The following is a 5,154-nucleotide window of genomic DNA, read 5'->3' as shown; positions in this document are numbered from 1 at the left end:
GAATTTTCTATAGGATCTGAAATTATATCTAAAGAGATGTATGTCGATGACCTCCTTAGAGGAGCTGACTGCATTGAGGATTTAAAATTGAAGATTGATCAAGTTACTGGAATCTTGTCTTGTGCCAGATTGGAGTTAGCCAAATGAAATCTTAGCACGTTGGATGATAATATAAAAGAAAATCGATTTAAGTTAAACAGCAAAGATATCACAAAAACCTTAGGAATGTCGTGGAGGCCCCAATTGGATGAATTTTGCTTTCGGTTCGATTTGCCGAAAACTAACGCTATGACGAAATGGAATATTCTCTCAATTATTGCACGCCTATATGACATACTTGGCTTGTTAGGACTAGTGGTTATAAGATGCAAAACTTTTGTGCAGGAGCTGTGGATGACTCATTTGGATTGGGACAAAATACTGCCTCAACAATTAATAGATCGTTGGCAATCTATTTATCCTGACTTTCAAAATTTTAACCAAATCGCCATACCCCGATATGTAAGATTTTCCCCGAAACATGACTGCGAAATACATGGATTCGCAGATGCTTCCCAGCGTGCATACGGCTGTTGTATATATCTGCGCTCAATTCAAAATGGATCATTAGAATCGCATTTACTCATAGCAAAGTCAAAGGTTGCTCCAATTAAAGTCCTTTCTCTTCCACGATTAGAGCTCTGTGCTGCATCAATTCTTTGTGATACGTGGAACAAAATAAAACATAAGTTCAGCAACATACAAAAGGTTGTTTTCTGGACAGACTTTAAAATCGTATTACACAAGTTCACTATGCACTCTTCCCAATTAAATTGCTTTGTAGCCAATCGGATCTCAGGAATTAAAACTAAATCATCGAACATTTCTTGGCGTCATGTGCCAGGAAAAGAAAATCCGGCTGACATCATATCTCGTGAATGCAAGGTCAGCGAACTTCAAATTACAAGTTGGTTTACAGGGCCAACCTTTCTTAAGTTGGAAGAACATCTTCATCATCCGCAGTCGTTGGACAAAATCAAAACCATAACTGCGGATTTGGAAATAAGAAAAATTTCATCATTCAAATGCACCGAATCTAAATAAAACATCCTTGAGCAAATTCTGAATCGAATCTCTTCGTATCATCGTGTTCTTCGAGTCACAGCTTACGTTTCCCGGGCGTTTCACAAGATCCCTGCAAGAAAAAACCTCTGCGTGTCGCAAGCGGTAGAGGTGCCAGCAACTGAGTTGCAGCACTCGTTCCTGTTTATTGTAGGACTTATTCAGCATCAAGCGTATTGGAAGGAAATAGATTGTTTAAAGAAGGGGAAAGTCCTCAGCGCAGATCTTCAAAGGCTGACACCTTTTCTGTCGGAATCAGCTATAGGAACTCGCACGGTGACACTGATTCGTGTTGGCGGGCGTCTAGAAAATGCGCAAATCCCGGTAGAAGCCAAGTACCAACTTTTACTGCCAAAAGATCACAAATTCACAACTAACGTGCACGCAGGGCCCAAGGCTCTAATCGGAATCCTACGTCTCCAAGTATGGATAGTTAATTCTCGTCGACTAGTTAGCAAAGTGGTGCGCAACTGTGTCCACTGCTATCACTACAAGCCTCATTTGTTGAACCAGATCATGGGGTCACTTCCTGCTGACCGGCTGTCACTCACAAAACCCTTTGCTGTATCTGGAGTCGACCTGTGTGGTCCATTTCTGACGTCCTATCGCATTCGCGGAAAGGCTCCATACAAAAAATATATGGCCGTCTTCGTTTGCTTTGCCACCTAAGCAGTACATGTAGAACTAGTACCTGATCTTTCAACTAATACCTTTATTCTCTGTTTAAAGCGCTTCATCGGGCGGAGAAGTTTGCCAAATCCGATATTCTGCGACAACGCAACCAACTTCGTTGGAACCCGCACTCAATTAGAAGAATTTAAAATGCAACTCTTCAGTCAGCAAGCGTTGAAGAACTTACAAATGTTCACCTCATCCAATGGCGTAGAATTTAGCTTCATTCCACCCCGCGCACCACATTTTGGCGGCTTGTGGGAGGCGGCGGTAAAGTCCATGAAGCTTTTATTGGTAAAAAACACTGGTCACTCACATCTGACGTACGAGGAACTCCAAACTGTCGCAATTGATGCTGAAGCGGTTGTCAACTCACGACCCCTCGCGCCTCTTTCAGAAGATCCAAACGATGGAGAAGCCCTCACTCCATCGCATTTTTTATTCGGAACGTCTTTAAAGGCACTTCCAGAGCCAAGTTTAGAGGAATGCAACCTATCGCACTTGACACGTTGGCAACGAGTCACCCACATCAAGCAACAGTTCTGGGAGCTTTGGCGACGAGATTACCTGCACACCTTGCAGGCCCGCAGCAAGTGGCTTTCTCCAAAGGCGAACATAGTCCCGGGGCATCTGGTTATGATCTATAAAGACAACGGTTCACCTCAGCAATGGCCCTTGGGACGCATTACCAATACTTGCTCTGGAGCGGACGGAAGAGTCCGAGTCATCGATATTAAGACGGCAAAAGGAGTTCTTCGTCGTCCAATTCGTAAAGTTGCGCCCCTGCCTATCTTGAAAGAACGACCGTCCTTCCAACGGGCGGAGTATGTTCACGCTTGCCTCTTTATTTTAGTTGAAATTGTATGCTAAAATATCACCCTCTATTGTAAAGCATTATGATCCACAATGAAAACGGTAAATCATAAGCTTTCTTGTTATGCATAGCCCAACCAAATGTATAACCAAAAGCAGAATGTAGTCTCACACAGAACTTCGTGAAGTAAATATCATTGACTCCGTCGTTTTAATTTTTGGATCAAACTCCGCCATCTGCACAGGGGCAGAGGCGGTGCAATAACAACAACCACTGCCATTGGCCCGAGCACACTTTTAAATCGGCAGATTTAACCCAGTTTACTTGTTATGTGTTATATATTACAAATAAAAAAGAAAAGTCTGGTTATATCTAGATAAATAGGTGTGATTTTTTTAACCTATGTCGTAAATGCTTCTCAGAACACGCATGTTTGCTGTACCCCAGTTTTACATCAAAAAGTTTCGCAGTTACTCTAAAACTGTTGTAGGGCTTCAAAACTTGTTAAATCCTCTCAAACGCATTTTCCTTAGTTTGACTGATCTTTCATCTTTTTGCAAACATGACCAAACCATCTGTAGAAGAACAGCTAGCTGCACTTAGGCGCAAAAGAACTCTGCTGCAACGAAACATGCAACGAACTTTGAATCGAGCGGTTGCAGACACAGCAATGGACGCTGCATCGGCAGAGTGTCACCTGGCCCTTTTGGAATCGCACTTTAGGCAATTGTGTCAAGTTCAACAGCAAATTGAAGAAATAGACTTGGAAGAAGATTCTCGCGATCAGTTTGAGGCAGATTTTATAGCAACAAAATCTACGCTTTTAAAACGTGTGTTGGGGCGGTGCGGCTTGATCGATGAAATAGTTGAAGCCCCAAGATCGAATGGTACGCATAAAAACACGGGGGGTACTTTAGGGTTTTTACGCGACGTGCGTAGGTGTTTATTGGATCACTTTGAAATAAGAACTGCCTAAGCCTAACTTAACTTAAACGCTCCAGAGCAGAGCGGAGACTTAGGGGAGAGATGGAGAGGGAGAGCGGACGGCAGTGCGAGCGCGCGAGATGTAGAAATCTGGATAAAACTGCCGCTCGACACTGCCTCCTGAAATTAAACGCCCTTTTGGCGTGAACAACGTGCAAATGTTAACAGGCGCAATGGCCCTGAAGACTCCGTCTTGATAAATTCCACCTGTTTGGGGGCCAGTTCCCATAATCGATTACCTTCTCTAAAACTCACAAAATTTGACGGAAAATATGGCGAGTACAACCGTTTTATTGCAGCCTTCAATCATATGGTTTATGATGATGTCTTACTTTCTGATATTGACAATGTTCGTACCCAAAGATACTCAACATGACCACACGCAACAAATCATCAGTAGCCAAGTTGGGAACAGGACCAGGCGCTCAGTAGCACTCACTGCAGACTACCTCACCGTCTCACCGACTCAACGGCTCACTGACCCGCCAATGCAGTCAGCACATGTTGCAGTGTCAGTACCAGGCGTTCAGTAGCACCCACTGCATATGAGAATTGCTGATCAGCTATTATATGTCTCACTAACTCACCGTCTCAACGACTCAACGGCACACTGACGCGCCAATGCAGTCAGCACATGTTGCAGCTTTAGCTGAGCCAACTGCACCATACTTTACCTACTTTAGATATAGCTTATTTCACTAATCATTACACTAAGCTTCCGTGTTCCAAGTAGTATATAAGCAGGTATCAAATGAAGAATAAATCAGCTATCAACACACTTCTTAACTCCGCGGTTCTACTTCCTACATCTAGGAATAGGGCTCGTAATACACTTTCTCAACTAGCAGCTAAGCACGGTAGCTCACCCTCAGCGCAGCTCCAGCATCGCCTGTGGTCCGGCATCGCAGTAACCATCGTTACCATTGCCGCGACGCGATCGTCCTGCCATCAAAGCGTCCCCGTGCCAGCGACAAGTGCTCGGGGTCCCGCGGTGTGACCCAGAAGTGTCTACTTCGGTTAGGCACAAACAGACAAGTTTACGTCTCTACTCGGATGTCTTTCTGGTCCTGCATTGAGTGTAGTGGCTGCATTTCAAGTATCGGAAGAAAATTACAAAAAGGCATTGGAGCGCCTTAAGGAACGATACGATAAGAAAGTGTTGATCTTACTCGAACATGTCTCTAGCCTTTTTTCCATTTCTCAAATGAGAAAATCTGATTCTTCATCCCTTCGAGAAATTTTAGATACAGTGGCAGCGTTGCGTGGTTCCAGCTTGGGATAATTTCTACAACATATTAGGTAGGCATTGCCAGTTTCTAGAATGCAGCGCAAAGCCAGGCCAGGAGTTTAAGCAGTATGATAAACGTCCAGAAAAACAAAATCACCCCCACAAAAAGGCATTCCTAACGGCTAGAGGCAGTTGTATAAAATGCGATTCTACAGATTACAATCTAGGACCGTGCCCTTCATTCGTTGCACTTCCACATGAGAAGCGACATGCTTGGGTCAGACAGGCAGCGCTATGTTTAAACTGCCTTCAAAAGGCCCACATCGCAGCTGACTGTCCTTCGAAATTTCACTGT

Source organism: Drosophila suzukii (genome assembly GCF_043229965.1).
Source record: "Drosophila suzukii chromosome 2 unlocalized genomic scaffold, CBGP_Dsuzu_IsoJpt1.0 scf_2c, whole genome shotgun sequence".
Classification (NCBI taxonomy): Eukaryota; Metazoa; Arthropoda; class Insecta; order Diptera; family Drosophilidae; genus Drosophila; species Drosophila suzukii.
This window is presented reverse-complemented; position numbering follows the sequence as displayed.